Below are 17092 nucleotides of genomic sequence, written 5' to 3'. Positions count from 1 at the left end.
CAGAAACTGTTCTTTAGAATGTTCTGGGGGCCAGTTTCAGCTGATTGGGCTTTGGACCAAGTACAGGCTCCTGGTGTCACATGACCCCCTCCTGCATGACTAGAGGCTGCTGGAATGATGTCTCCTACCTAAAGGATAGATGTCATATGGCAAGACCATCAGCAGTCTTGTTCCTCAGACACCAGCTGTTGAGTGGGCTATTTCTGGTAGCTGCACGGAATAGAAGGCTGCAGTCCCAGAAACCATTAGAGAAGGGAAGTGCCAAGAGAAGCCCCACACAACAGCTGGAAAATGTGTGGAGGACTTCAACCACGGTACTCAAAATCATTTGTGGAGTACCATAATCAAAACTCCTAGCCAAGCTTGGAACCCTGAGAGGAATGAAGGAATAAAAGGCCCTTGGCAACCATTCAACGTCCCTTTCAGGTAATATGGCAAGAAGTAGAAGATATTGGAAGACAAGGTTGATTTCCTACTTTCAAGATCTCCTGTGACTTAAACTCGGTGTTCTCACGCTGTTATGGGGGGAACCCAATTGTCTCCCTCCAGCAAGAGTGAAGTCAGCTGCCTTTAGTGTGAAAGCAGCAGATACCCGAGAACCTCAAGTGAGGAAGCTGGTGAAGAGAAGAGTCACAGGGCGTGCATGCCTACAGGCACGCACACATGTGCGTGCACTCACACACACACACACACACACACACGAACACACACACACACACAAAATAGGAAATGCAATGGGGCCTCATCAGTGGAGCACCCATAGGGGGCAGTGAAGCTAGAATACCAATATATATCTGTGTATCTCAGCTTGAAGTTGAGATCCCTGCAGAGATAAGAGGGAGGGAAAGAAAAAGAAAAAAAAATGCTTAAAACACTGTAATATAACTCTAGTTTACATTTTACATTTTATTTATTATATTTATTGCAAAAACATGGTCTCAACATTTTTGAGTGTGAGATAACTTTTTCAGCTTTTTGTTTCTGCGCAAATGTGCCTTCGGTCTCGCTTTAATGGGCTGGCTCACTATACCGTTAGTCAACTCAGAACGCCAACTGTAGCTGAAGGGAAACACCTCAGGAGACCTGATGTTCACAGTTGGGGTTGAATGTAATCTGGTTTTCCAAGCCAAGAAGTACAAACATTACAAGTTGGTGAGGAAAATCTCCTTCTAGTTGAATGGTTTTGATATCCTGTTATAGGCTATCTCAAGTGCTGTTTCAACATCTGGATGCTTCTCTCAGTAGAAAGGAGGGTGGGAAACTTTATCCAACGTATCATACCTCGTTGGCTGACAGTCAATTTGGAGTACACAGATCTTGTTAGTCGAGGTATGACTAAGGTCCACACAGTTTTGATTTCTGGATTAGGAGACAGATTCTGTTTGGCAGGTGTTTGCTGAGCTGCCTGAGCCAGGAGAGATAGGGAACGCCAATCTTCTCAACTAGAAAAGATTCCCTTTTGTGACTGGTCAGGAGAAGGAAAACTAAAGATGGGTCTGCAGCCCAGGTGGCAGCCTCTGAAGTATACTGTGCCAGGTTTTTAACAGGGTTTTCCTGGTGGCTCAGATGGTAAAGAATCTGCCTGCAATGCAGGAGACCCAGCTTCAATCCCTGGGTCAGCAAGATCCCGTGGAGAATGAAATGGCAACCCACTCTAGTATTCTAGAGACAGAAAATATCCTGAGCTAATAACTATAGATGACATCTTTTTCCTTCATCATTTATGATAACAAACAGTTTTCAATTCCTGTAAACTAAGTAACACTTAGAGCAGCAAGGAGAAATAAAAGGCACATTGGGTAACACTGTTTTATGTTTCTTTTATTTTAATAATGGAAATGGTCTCATTAATTATCTATTTTATACATAGTACCCATAGAGCCAAAGAATTGATGCTTTTGAACTGTGGAATTGGAGAAGACTCTTGAGCATCCCTTGGACAGCAAGGAGATCAAACCAGTTCATCACAAAGGAAATCAACCCTGAATGTTCTTTGGAAGGACTGATGCTCAAATACTTTGGCCACATGATGTAAAAAGCCGACTCTTGGGCAAAAAACCTGATGCTGGGAAAGACTGAAGGCAGGAGGAGAAGTGGGTGACAGAGGACGAGATGGTTGGATGTCATCATCGACTCAATGGACATGAGTTTGAGCAAACTCTGGGAGATAGTGAAGGACAGGGAAGCCTGGTGTGCTTGGGGTTTCAAAGAGTTGGACACGACCGAACGATAAGCAACAACAGAAGCAACAATCAATAGTGTGTATGTGTCAATCCCAATCTCCCAATTCCTCCCACCTCCTACTTTCTCCTCTTGGTATTCATGCATTTGTTCTCTATGTCTGTGTCTCTGTTTCTGCTTTGCAAATAAGATCATTGATACCATTTTTTTAGATACCACATCATCAGTGTGTGAATCTGTATCTTTGTCAGTACTTGGTAATGCCCATTTTTATTTTTTTAATTTTTATTTAGCTATAGTCGATTAACAATATTATGTTTAGGTATACAACATAGTGATCAAAAATTTTAAAGGATATAATCTATTTGTAGTTATGAAATATTATAAAATATATTTTCTATGCTGTACAATACATACAATAAATGTAGCTTGTTCATTTAAAAAAATAATAATGGAAATGGCAAAGGCATGTGTGCAGGGCATAATCTAACTGGTCTCCAGGAGAAACAAAGATAGCATGTGATGATTATCTATGGCAATGCAAAACCTAGTCTCCCCTTAATCTCTAATGTGTAGGTAACTACTTACACACAATAAATATTAATTTATCTTGTAACATAAACTTAAGCAGAGATAGCATTTACCACTTCAGCTCACTAAAATTGAGAGTTCTAAGTGTGCCAGCTCATCAACATATGATCTACAAGCTATGGCTTCTCTGAGCTGCCTGTGGTTAAACAATTAAATCTTTAAGCATGCGCATCAAATATCTTTGTGTTTTAGCAAGACTTAACCAGAAACAGCCAAACCATCTCCATATTTTAGTAGAGGGAAACAAAAGTTAATTTCCCCCTCTTAATTTAAGGGAGGGAAACAAAAGTATTTTCCATTTGAAGATGTAAAGAATCATAAACAAAGTTCTGAGACTCCTACCGTTAAAATGTTGCTTACATAGGCTGATATATACATAATCCATAAAATTAGTCATGTGTTATTATGCAAAATGCTATGTTCTTTCTGAGAAGACTCTTCAGTAAGTTTGATCAAGAACATTAAATATGAAAATAAAGAAAAACATTTAATTGTTGAAAAGTAATTAAAAATATATTTCACCATATGTTCATCTGCTGTTAGTTCACTTCAGCAAAACAAATTCCTAAAGCATTTATTATCCCCCATCATTTTTTAAAGAGGCCTAATGTTCACATATGGCACTAATGCCACACAGATAAAAATGAATCAGCTCTGGAACAAACTGGAGGAAATTCATTTGCCCAGATTCAACAGATGATATGCAACGAGTCAATGTACATGTCCTTTCCCCTTTTATAAGGAAATTGCTAGAGAAGATCATCTCCACACATGGATGACTCAGACGATATTGACTGAAGGTCATTTAGAAGGCAGAAAAATCTGTATCATGCCTTTAATGATGTGACACAGGAAAATATTCTGCTTAATTAGAAATGGCAAATCAAACACATAGCTTTCATTTAAAATCCTATAAAATGCCTTTAAAAGAGATGTTCATTTTAGGAGTTCATCCAACATGATTTTTGAATTCCTGAAGAATATTCAAAGGAAGTGTTTTTCTTTAGGTGACAAGCAAGCTTCATGCTAGCAGAATAACATGTTTGCCAAATAAAACAAAAAAGAGAAAATATGAAATGAGGAATTGTTTTAAAAATGTGAACTCTGGATGAAAATATCTCCCATATCTTAAGTACTTATAGTCCCATAATTAAAGACAGGAAACTGCTCCCTCCTCTGGGAATGGCCTTCACTATGGCGCTATGGCCTTGACTCTCCTGTCACTGTGTATGGGTGCGTGCATGTGTGCGTGTGTGCGTGTGTGCGCGTGTGTGTGTGTGTTTGTCAGTTAGTGGTGCTTGACTCTTTGCAACCCCATGGAGTGTAGCCCGCCAGGCTGCTCTGTCCATGGAATTCTCCAGGCAAGAATACTGAAGTGGGTTGCCAGTTCCTTTCCTTGGAGATCTTCCTGACCCAGGGATCAACCCCAGGTGTCCTGCATTACCCCTGGATTCTTTGCCACCTGAGCCACCAGGGAAGCAGCTTTGTCACTGTAACCAGCTTCTGTTCAACTTGCCTTCTTTTCTTAAGATTCACTCCTGGAACTGAGCTTTCAAGAAGATAGAGTCCAAATTCTGATCCTGCATACAGTCTGTCCACATAGTAAGCAGTCAGGTCAACAGACATGACATAGGAGGGGAAAGCGTCCTGTAAAACTATGGATCGAGAGACCACTTAACTTACGGAGTAGTGTTAGTCACTCAGTTGTGTCCAGTTCTTTGTGACTCCATGGACTATAGCCTGCCAGGCTCCTCTATCCATGAGATTCTCCAGGCAGAACACTGGAGTGAGTTGCCATTCCCTTCTCCAGGGGATCTTCCTGACCCAGGGATCAAACCCAAGTCTCCCGAATTATAGGCAGATTCTTTACCATCTGAGCCACCAAGGAAACCGTATAAATAATTATAAACTTTAAAAAAATCAACAGTAAATTAGAAAAATCCTAATACAAATTAATGCTGTTTTGCACATATAATCCTAAAGTATAGAATCAGTTTGATATTATTCTTTAAAAAGTCTCAAAATTCTTCTTGTAGGTTGAAAAAGTAAATAAACAAATGAAAATCCTCCAAAAGAAAAAAAATTTCTATTTCTTTCTCTTTTAAGAATTTTCACTCTAGAATTCTATTTTCCTAGACCTTAAGAGGAAAATTTAAACATGCAGTACCACTGTACAAAGAAAAAAGATCTACTTCCTCCAGGTGGATGAGGGCTGACAGCTTGCCAAGGCATTTGGTCTAGGTTATATACCCTCACCCCTTCGCCATGGAGAATTTTGGTTTTTTGTTTTTTTTTTTTTTTTGCAACACACCACCCTACCAGTGCCAGAGGAATGGATAGATGAATACATGGATACATGAATAGTTGAATAGGTGATAGATAGACAAACAGACAGAAAGATGTACAAATATGTATAAAACCAAAAGGAAGGGCTTTTAAGAGATACATTAAAAAGAGAAAAAAATGACACTCTTTTGTCTATCTTTTTTTAACATAAAAAAATCAAGAAAATATAATCTCAGATGATGATGTCCAAAATTGCTGCTGTACAACTCGGTGAGCCTGGAGTCAGATTTCCCTCAGACGAAAGAGTGAGAGGCAAGAATTGGATAAGAGAACTAAAGGTCAGAAACAGTCATCATTATGAGTGTCAGCTTTACATAGTATTGTCAATAAAAGAACACTGCCTTAATTTCAATGGTCATGTTGATTGATTTCCAACAAAATAGCCAAGAAAAATCAATCTGGTCAGATGTTACATTTTTTCATTTTCTTATTCTGGATTCAGTTTTATCCACCAAAATTTATATGTTGAAGTCCACATCCCCATATGACTATATTTGGAGACAGTCTTTCAGGGGGAAATTAAACAGAGATCATAAAGTTGAGGCTTTAATTTCACAAAATTGAAGTTCTTATGAAAAAAGAAGAGGGCCTTCCCTGGTGGTCCAGTAGTTAAGAATCTGCCTTGCAATGCATGGGACATGGGTTCGATCCCTGGGTGGGGAACTAAGATCCCACCTGCCACAGAGCAACTAAGCCTGTGTACTGCAACTATTGAGCCCATGTGCCAGAATAGAAGATCCTGCATGATGCAACCAGGAACCCAAACAACCAAATAAGTAAGTACATATTAAAAAAAAAAATAATAGGAAGAGACACCAGTGTTCCCTCCCTCCCTCTCTCTTTTTCTCTCTCTCTGTCATTCTCTCTCTCATTCTGTCTCTCTCCCAGTATATGTACAGAAAAAAGGCCATGGGAGGCCCAACGAAAATGTGACCTCTACAAAGCTGAGGCGAAAGGTCTCACTTTAATTCCAAGGAGAAATTAACCCTGCTGGCACCCTGATCTTGAACTTCCAATTTCCAGCTGTGGGGAAAAAAGGAAAATGTCTATTGCTTAAGATGTCTGTTGTGCTGTGCTCAGTTACCCACTCATGCCCCTCTCTTTGCGACCCCATGGACAGTAACCTGCCAGGTTCCTCTGTCCATGGGGTTTTTCAGGCAAGAATACTGGAGGGTGTTGCCATTTCCTCTTCCAGGGGATCTTTCTGACTGAAAAGAGACCGAACTCACATCTCCTGTGTCTCCTGCATTGCAGGCAGATTCTTTACCCTAGTCTATAGTATATACAACAGGACAAATATTACATGATTCTACTTATATAAAATAACTAACAAAGCCAAATTCATAGTGACAGAAAGATGAGCGATTATCAGGAGCTCACAGGAAGGTAAATGAGGAGTTACTGCTTAATCATTATAAGACCTTCTGTTTGGAGTAATGAAGTGGCTTTAGAAAGAGTGGTGATGGTTACACAACAATATGAATAAAATGAATGCCACTTGATTCTACACTTAAAATGATGAGTAAGGTAAATTTTGTTATATACTTTACCATGGTTTAAAAATAAATAAAAACTAATGTTAAAAAAAATTAGTTTCATACTTTCACACACCTATTTCCTTAAAATGTTCTTATAATAAGCTTACCATGAGAAACTATATTTTAACCAATAATCCCACTGAAATGTAAAGGTATTCCAGAAATATTTACTTTTTACCTCTTTTTGATGGCAAATGAAAGGTAGTTACATGTGCATCACGACACCATCCACAGCTCAGGAAGCAATGGAATTTTGCATAATAAACAAAATCAGTCATCTAAGAAACACTCGGACATTTGACCTGTGCATTCCCAACTGCTCACCTTTTAGCAAATAGAAATATACATCAAAGCTAGACTTTCCCAAAGCATCTATTACTTTGGCATTAAAATTATATGATGTAGTTCTGTGATTACTTTCTTTTTTTTTTTTTTTAAATATATTTATTTATTTTGACTGTGTTGGATCTTAGATGCTCTGCAGCATGTGGGATCTTAGTTCCCCATGTGATTACTTTCTTATTGTACATTTTTATGCACAAATTATGGGCTTTCCAGGTGGCACTAGTGGTAAAGAACCCACCTGCCAATGCAGGAGATGCAAGAGATTCGGGTTTGATCCCTGAGTGGAGAAGATCCCCTGGAGGAAGGCATGGCAACCCACTCCAGTGTTCTTGCCTAGAGAATCCCAGGGACAGAGGAGATTGTTGGGCTACAGTCCATTGGATTGCAAAGGGTCAGACACAACCGAAGCAATGTAGCACACATGCATGAACATGCACGAATTATACCAATCTGTATTCTCATTGTAGAAAACTGAAATATGAGACAGAGCAAACACCCTCTCCACTTCAAATACACTCCTCATGGCCACTTCTGAGAAGAAATCACTGTTTTCAGTTTGTTATTTACTCTTCCAGGTATCAACACATATTCTGAGGTTTTATTCTTATATTATTATGTCTATTTGATTAATTTTATGGAAAGCTATGAAAAAAGCTCACAGGAATCTATTATATTTTGAATCCCTGCTACAGATACTAAATATTTTATATGCATTATCTTATTTAATACACCAAACTTCAGGGTACAAATTATTATTCCGATTGTGAAGATTGAGAAGGAGTTCAAGTATATTTCCTATGGCCACACAAGCCAGTAAATAACAGAACTAGAACTTTCTGATTCTAAACTCTATGCTTGTAAATCAACTATACTTCAATGATTTTTTTAATTACAAAAATAAACTCCGATTGTTGAACTGTCCACTCGAATCTGAAGGGCAGGCTAGAGCAAGCAACCCATTACCAAGAGCTTGTTCTGTCTTATTAGAAACTAAACCGAGAATGAAGGGTGCAGAGGACAAAGAATGTTTTATTCCACTCACACAATAGTTCAACATCTAGAAATGCCTTGTGAGGTATTTGTGGTGTTTTTTCTGCAGACCTGCTTTTGTTGGGCATAGTTTTCTGCAACATGGACAGTAGTGACTATACAGAGGACTTTGTCTATAAATCTAACTTCTTTATCAATCTACAGTGGCCAAATAAAATATGATAGAGAGGATATAGATAAATAGGAGAAATCAGTTCTATTTCATAATCTCCAACAATACAAGAAAAATGTAGAGGCACTTTCTGCTCGACCAGAGGTGGCTAAAGAATTAATCATGCTCATTTAACTGAGAAGATGGTACCTTAGTTGATGAGAAAACACAGAAGGCTTGAACCTAAATGATTACAACATGGTTCTCCAGATATTCACCATTCCTCCCTGCATGATGGGAGATTCTGACCTTCGTTTTGAAACTGGAAACGATGATCCAGGACAGCTAGATGATCAGAATAGCTAGACTTTGGTATGAAATGGAAGCCAATCTTTGATTTTTAAAATAAAGTCATCAACCAGACCTAGTATAGCAGGATCTTTTTAGTCTTGATTTAATCAGGCTTCCCTGGTGGCCCAGTGGTTAGGAATCTGCCTTGCAATGCAGGGGACACAGGTTCAATCCTTGATCCGGGAAGATCCCACATGCCGAGGAGCAACAAAAGCCCAAGTAGCCACAACTGCTGAGCTTGTACTCTGAGAGCCCATGAGCCACAACTACGGAGCCCATATAAATACTGAGTCCATGTGCCACACCTACTGAAGCCGGAGTGCCTAGAGCCCACGCTCCACAACAAGAGAGACTTGTTGCAGAAACCACTGAGTCACTGAGGCAATGAGAAGCCCGAGCAGCTTGCTGCAACTAGAGAAAGCCCAAGTTAGCAACCAAGACCCACCACAACCCAAAAAATGAATAAGTAAAATAAATAAATAAATCTTCTATTTATAAAGAAAAATCTGAATTATCTATGGCAGAGTAATCTTCAGTCTCCAGATTGGAGAAATTATTTGGCTAAGATTTGAAACAACAGTGTTTGCTCTATTCAGCCAGTTCCCCAAAGTGAGTACATGTTAACTCTGGTCTCCACTAAGCACTTCTCTCCACTTCACTGTATAAGTGTGTGTGCCTTTTTCACCCAGAACAACATAGTTTGATTTTTAAGTAGGCGATATTAGACTGATTGGGCTAATGTAATTTACATGGTGAAAAGTGCTTAGAAGAGTCCACTGTGCACTTCTAGAAAGTTCATATTAACAAGATTGGTATTCTATTTACCAGAGTGAATGTATTTGGGTTTCTGATTAAATCTCATCATTGAGGTTAACAGGAGTTCCCTTATGTCTATAATATTCAATTTATATATATATATATATATATTTTTTTTTTTTTTTTAAGATGCAACATACTAAGAAGAAAAAATTTCAATCTACACCCTTTCCTTGTTTGTTTTGCTTGTTTTATTTTGTGGAGGTATGTCATCATTTTCAGTAGCTTGTAAACAGTAGCCTTTAATCTCAATAATCCCCGAACAGAATTTCTAACTCAACTGGGCTCTGTGCCGCTAAAATAGCAGATGTGGTCAAGAAAGAACCAAAATGGCTTTCCAAAAATTTATTTGTTAAGGAGAAAGCCTACATTTTATCTACATTCCTCATCCTAGTCTGGAATTCTAATGAGATGAAAGCACATACTACTATTAAGTCACTTTAGTCGTGTCCGACTCTGTGCAACCCCATGGACTGCAGCCTACCAGGCTTCTCCGTCCATGGGATTCTCCAGGCAAGAACACTGGAGTGGGGTGCCATTTCCTTAAGACCTACCCAAATATCACTTCATTATTATTATTTAGTTGCAGGGACAGTTCTCTTGAAAACAACCCTTTATCATATATCAGAAGAAAATACTAGAACTTCCTTTTTTGTCTCTAATGGCTGTGAATCACATAGCTCAATTTAACACCTAATTGTGGAGCTAATAGCCTACAGCATTACACTGACCTTCTCCAATTTTATGTCAATAATGTTCTTATGTGAATTGCATTATTGTATTTATATTTTTACTATGTCATTTCAAAGATATTTTTGAGACACTTGAATTTTAAAGAATACAATAAATGTCTTAGTATATTATGGTTTCCAAAAGGAAAAATCATTAACAATATTTAAGTCTGCATAAAATAGAAACCTTAATTTACAAGAAATAGTGGACCATTAAGAATAGATTAAATAATTAAAGCCACTTTGGAATAGTATCCATCAGAGTCTGTATCTGCCTTAGAATATGACATATTTCAAAACATTATCAGTTTCTAAAGGGTGGTGCCATCTAGACCAAACTTTAATCCTCTAGGTTGAGTGATTCAAACCAAAGCACAAGATTAAAGGTGATGAAAGACCGAAGAACATAACTTTGGGTATAATGGGAAATGATGTCTAATAAAAGGAGAAGTTTGTCTTCATGATGACTATTATCATAAGTAAATGATAATGAAAGATATTTGGATTACTGGAATCTTTGGATGGATAATTTAGTGTGGTAAGGAATCCAGGACCCTAATCTTTTAGTTGTTATTTGAATACTTATTTAAAAGACACAAAAACAACTGTACCATAACAAATTATTTCAGAACACATGTATACCTGTGGCGGATTCATTTTGATATTTGGCAAAACTAATACAATTATGTAAAGTTTAAAAATAAAATTAAAAAAAAATCATAATGGTATCACATTCAAATCATTACTCAAGAATAGATGCATAAATGTTTGCCCATATTATTGAAGGCTCTCATATTTTCCATAAGAGATCATAGCATCCTCTGTCTTTCTTTCAGCCCTCCAATTGCTTGGAGTAGGGGAGCAAGAAGAGAGGAGAAAACCGACCTCTGGCTTCTGGTCTCAGTGTTCTCTACAGAAGTGTTCTTTTTCACTTTAATGTAAGCTACACACAATGCAAAGAAAGCCCTATTTATGTTAGCCCTTCCTCATTGTTCCTTCCTCCAGCATCAGACACTCATCAGCCATTCAGTCTCATTACTTGCTAAGTTCAGACTGCTGCTTCTAGTATAAGGAAGAACACATTTGAAAAAAGCTTTCAGATGACAGGGCTTTACTTCTTCACACCATCATTTAAAAACCTTTTAAAGAGCAGTCTGAGCCTCTGATGGTAATGCCTTGCCTAGCAATTAGCGGTAGAGGTGCTGGGCTTTAAAAGGCTTTTAAATTCTGTTATGAAAGGTCCTCCTACAATGGGCTTTCACTATACAGGGTGAAGTCCCGACTCCACCCATTTCTGGGGCACCACTACTAAGCGCTTCTCAGGGAGTCACTCACAAAGACTGACGGCTTGAATTCACTAGACACAAGATTTTCAGGATAAGGTGGCTGCAAAATGACACCCAATTTCATATGGAAATTGCCTTTTTTCTTTGACTGGACTAACGAGCAAACTTCAAAAGTTTCTCAGATTTGATTCCTGCTTATCTGAAGTCTATCCAAGGGCATCTGTAAGACTTTGAACTGAAAAAAAGCAGGATTTTTCTTTTTTCTTTTTCCAGTAATAGGCCCAAAGGGCTGGAAAACTCAGAACTGGTCCAACTGCACCCCTGGCAGTTGGTGAATCGGCTAGAATAGACTTGCCTGAACTCTGAGCTGCCCCAGCACATGAATGGCAAGAGGAGGGCACCTCATATACCCCGCCAAAGAGCAGAAACAGCTAAAAATGGCTAAGTCCTTCTCAAGCAAAACCAGCGCTTTGAATGGATTTGTCAGTGATTTCCAGTTACATTGAAGGAGCTCTTAGCATCTCCAATTTCTTCTAGTGGCCTTTTCACTTTGCTACTTAGAAGAAGTAGCAAATGCTACTTAGAAGAAGTAGCAAATGTTACTTACAAGAATTAAACAATGTTCTGAGTAATTGGAAATGTTCAAGGCAGATCTGGAAACTGGCTTTGCAATCTAAATGTAATGCCTTTAATTCTCTTATGTTTCTTAATGACTGATCTTAGTTGTAAAGAAAAATATGTCAACTAGGCTGAAGTGGACCCCTCATCTGAGCAGCTGGAAGAAGAAATATTAAAAAATAAATAAATAAAAGCAGCTCCAGGATATTGGGACCAAGGTCCCCGCCCCCTCCCCCCCCAACAGGAATCAATCACAGAATCCAATGTCCTCATCAGATGACAGTCTCTTAAAATCAAACCCAAATGGTCATCATTCCATTCAGGCAGAGAGACCTCCCTTGCAGGCCAGGTAATAAAACACCATTTCCCCCTCTGCTATCAGCCTCCTAAACTAAGACATCATTTCCCCCTTTTGATGGTTTATTTTTTGTAGAGAAAGAGTAAATTAGCCAAGATGGTGTGGCCAGGCTCTCTGACCCACCACCTCTCCCTCTTGCCCCACATTTTGTAAATAATGATTATGTAACAGCTGAGATCACTTATACCACTGCATGCACATCATGAGGTACTGGCTTGGTCACAGGCTACTTTGTGTGGTACGCCTGTATGACCTTCACCATGAAAGCCCTGGTTGCTCCTGCATCAGGACGACATTGGAGCAGCATCATGATTGTGTTATATGAGGTTATGTTATGGCTGCTGCTACGGTTGCTGCATCAGCCAGGAGAGAGGCTGTGTTATGGCGGCCGTGCCAGCCAGGAGAGAATAAATGTGTCTACAGTTCCTACAGCTCCGGCTCCTTGAGTCTCCTTCCAGCCTCTTAGCCAGCGCCTTGCCTACCCTGGGTTCAGCGAACAGTGCAGACAGTGGGAACAGCAAGACAACTGGCATCACGAACAGGATCAGCGACACAATTTTTGGTAGAACTTCTCTAAGCAAAACTGATTTTTGTATATCTGTCTGCTAATTGGTCACTTTTATTTGCTTTGTAAGGTTGATATTCAGGACCCCAGTGAGTATTCCTGTTAACATTTCAGGAAGTACACTTTGCCTTCTCAGTAAGAGTGAATTAGTAGTCAGAAATCCTGAGGTTTTCTCTGGGTTTGTTACTAACAGCTTTGGTGAACCTCAAATTTGGGGGAATTTTCTAAGTTTCAGTTTTCATTTATGATTAGATCAAAATTATTATTATGTTTTCTTTTTCTACTACTATAATTTTTAAAGAGGTTTTATGTGGGCCAGTTTTTAGTCTTTATTGAATTTGTTACAATATTGCTTTTGTTTTATGTTTTTGGTTTTTGGCCCTGAAGCATGTGGGATCTTAATTTCCCATCCAGGGATCAAACCCACACCCCTTGCATTGGAAGGCAAGTCTTAACCACTGGACCACCAGAGAGGTCTCTACTATTATAATTTTGATAATGGGCTTTATTGTCCAGCTGGAAAAACATCTTATAGAAAGAAAATACAGCATCTTTTTTTTTTTTTTTTTTTTTTTTCAAAAAAAGGGATAGCAAATCTTACAATGTGAACTCTTTGTTTTTCTTTTCCTTATATCCTTTAATGTGTATCTACATGCAATAACTACTCTTCTCTCTTTGAATGATTATATGAGTAAAATAATTATCAAAAAAACCTTTATAATTTGAATAGAAATATTGGATTGTCAATCATCTTCAATTATTCCCAGGGGAATATGGCTTAATTTCTGATCTTCTTAGTGGCTTTGATTTTAGAGAATTAAGTTGATCTGCCTCTTGTTCTTGAAATAGTACAAATCGAAGACAAGAAAGGCTTAATCCCCAGTGGACTCAGAAACTCAAGACAAAACCCACCAGAGTAACCATATGTCTGCTAAGGAAGGATAACAACAAGCAATAAGAGAGACTTGTAGATTTCCATGAAAAAAAAAAAAAAAAACCACAACTATTTTCCATTCCTTTTTTCTTTTGGTGGAAATGAAACTTTACTACAATATTATATCCATTACTGAAAAACTGTTTTAGCAACTCAAAATCTTATTCCTGACTAAAATAAAGTAGATAACAGACCTCTAAGCCAGAAGTCATTAGCATGCGTTTCCAGTTCTTAGACACAAATAACATTCATGGGATTCCATGAGTTGCTTGAATTTTTTGAGCTTCAATTTTCCTATGTGTGGATTTGATTTAAGGCATTGTTCTCCTCCATTCTAAAAGTTTTTTAGGAAAGATATTTTAAAATTATCTTAAAAATAATATTTTTTATTTTAAAAATAAAAAATAAAATTATTTTAAAAATATATGTCTAAGCTCTCCATTGGGCTTCCCTAGGGCTCAGTAGTAAAGAATCTGCCTGCAATGCAGGAGACCCAGGTTCAATCCTTGGGTCAGGAAGATCCGCTGGAGGAGGGCATGGCAACCCACTCTAGTATTCTTGCCTGGAGAATCCCCATGGACAGAGGAGCCTGGTGAGCTACAGTTCATAGGGTTGTAAAGAGTCGGACACAATAGAAGCAACGAAGCATGCACACCTACAAGCAAATCTTTATTATATGATTATGCAAGTGAATGTATACACTACAGAAAACCTAAAAAAAAATGTTTACAGAGTGAAGAATCAACAAACTATTAAATGTACCCTGTCAACACTTATGTCAAGATTAATCAGTTGTTAATTTAAGCAAGATATTATACCTTGATCATACATAGGTGAGAATATAAAATACTGAACAAAGCTGTGCTACTATTTTTATTTGTCTACATTTTTAAAAGCTGAAAAACAGTTGATTTACAATATTAGTTTCAGATGTACAGCATTGTGATCCAGTATTTTTACATATTGCATTCCATTTAAGGTTATTACAAAAAAAAAAAAAAAAACAACAACAACTAGATTTTCATGTGCCCTACAGAGTATCTTTGTTGCTTATCTGTTTTAGACACAGTAGTTTGTATATCTTAATCCAATAACCCTAATTTACAAAATGCTTCAAAAATGTTTGTGAACATTCAAGAATATTCCTTTTGATTATTTAAGGACAGCATCTTCAATTAAAGAAAAATTGCCTGCTCCAATTATAGCACTGGATTAGAATTACTGATATAAACAATTTCCATTATGATCAATACACTTCCTCAGAGCAAGTAACAGCCAATGTTGTTCTTTTCAAAAACATTTATTTCGCTGCACTGGGCCTTAGTTGCAGCGCTCAGGCTCAGCTGCCCTGCAGCATGTGGAGTCTTAATTCCCCAACCAGGGATCAAACCCATGATCCCTGCATTGGGAGATGGATTCTTAACCACTGGCCCACAGGCAAAGTCCTGCCAGTGCTCTTACCTGTTTTCCCCACAACAACTAGCCTAACTGTAGTATTCAGAATCCTCCTTTTCCAAATTCTTCTTATTTCTTCAAGGAGATGAATGTTTACTGGGAAATAACTTGCATTTTTAAGATAACTCCAGAGTAATTTTTTATAAAGTATTCCCAATAATTGACGATACCTCAGGAATATTATAGATGCTGTGTGTGTTAGTCGCTCAGTCATGTCTGACTCTCTGCAACCCCATGGACTGCATGTAGCCTGCCAGGCTCCTCTGTCCCTAGAATTCTCCAGGCAAGAATACTGGAGTGGGTTGCCATTCCCTTCTCCAGGGGATCTGCCTGACCCAGGGAAAATATCTGGGTCTCCTGCATTGCAGGCAGATTCTTGACCATCTGAGCCACCGGTAATTTAACAGGTATAGGTAGACGCCTCCAAAGTGTGACAGTATAATAAAAGAAATACGGTTTAAGAAAGAGAAGAGTTCCTAATTCACACACCTTTGCTTATGTCTCTCACAAAATTTAATGGCCTACCTTGAATGTGTCCTACCAGATAAAATGACAGTCTTTCTTCAGCTCATCTGTTTCCTAGGATGTCACATTGAGATCTCCAAAAACAGTCGTTTCCTGGCAGGTGTTGCTTCATAAGGGCTCACTCACCATGGCGGGAGCAGAATCGTGAAGAAAGATGACAGGAAAGGTGACGCGCAAGGAGAGTGTTTCTTAAAAATTATTTCATCCTCAGAGGCAAGTGAGGGCTGTGAAAACTGGACAGAGATAATAAAGAGGAGTGCAGAAATCCTAGGTCCAGAGAAATAAAAGTTGAACCAATTCTCATCTATTTATTTATCTGCACACAAATGCATTAAACCAGATGTTACTAAAATCGTTCATGATACACAGTATCTTGATTGAATCTGATTATGAGAAGCACAAACAAACAGCCTTGCTTCTTCTGCATCTCAGATTTGGTACTTAATGCTCTTCTTTAACAACATACCTTTCTTGCCAGTTACTAAGTGAAGTAACTTATTATTCTCAAAATAGCTAATTGTTTGGATCACATCATTACAGGACAGAGAGCATGCTATAAGCAAGGCTTCACAAAAGGCAGGGATGACTGCATTTCATTAAACAAAAAAATGCATGTTTTATGGTGTTTCCCTGGTGGCTAAGTGGTAAAGAATCTGCCTGCAACTGCAGGAGACCCAGGTTCGATCCCAGGGTCAGGAAGATCCTCTGGAGGAGGAAATGGCAACCCACTCCAGGATTCTTCCCTGGAAAAACCCATGGACAGAGGAGCCTGGTGGGCTGTAGTCTCAGTTCAGTTCAGTTCAGTCACTCAGTCGTGTCCAACTCTTTGCGACCCCATGAATCGCAGCACGCCAGGCCTCCCTGTCCATCACCAACTCCCGGAATTCACTCAAACTCACGTCCATCGAGTCGGTGATGCCATCCAGCCATCTCATCCTCCGTCGTCCCCTTTTCCTCCTGCCCCCAATCCCTCCCAGCATCAGAGTCTTTTCCAATGAGTCAACTTCACAGTCTGTGGGGTTGCAAAAGAGTGGGACATGACTTAGAGACTAAACAACAACATAAATAGTTCATGCCTCTGAAATGCTTAACATGTGGCAGTCTTGGAGGGGATCCTGTCTACATATTTTTCCAGAAATCATGCAAACTTTCTGTAAACTGATTCTTAAACCCTGAGATCAGTAGAACGGGAAGAAGAGTGCCATCACAAGAGTTTGGAACAGATGAGCAAAACTGCTGCTGCCGACTGTGCAGTCCTGAGTTTGGAGGTGTCTAATGATGATTTACTTCTTCAGGCAGGGATTCAGAAGT

The sequence above is a fragment of the Bubalus bubalis genome, chromosome 22 (assembly GCF_019923935.1).
Source record: "Bubalus bubalis isolate 160015118507 breed Murrah chromosome 22, NDDB_SH_1, whole genome shotgun sequence".
NCBI lineage: Eukaryota > Metazoa > Chordata > Mammalia > Artiodactyla > Bovidae > Bubalus > Bubalus bubalis.
Note: the sequence above shows the minus strand (reverse complement) of the source record.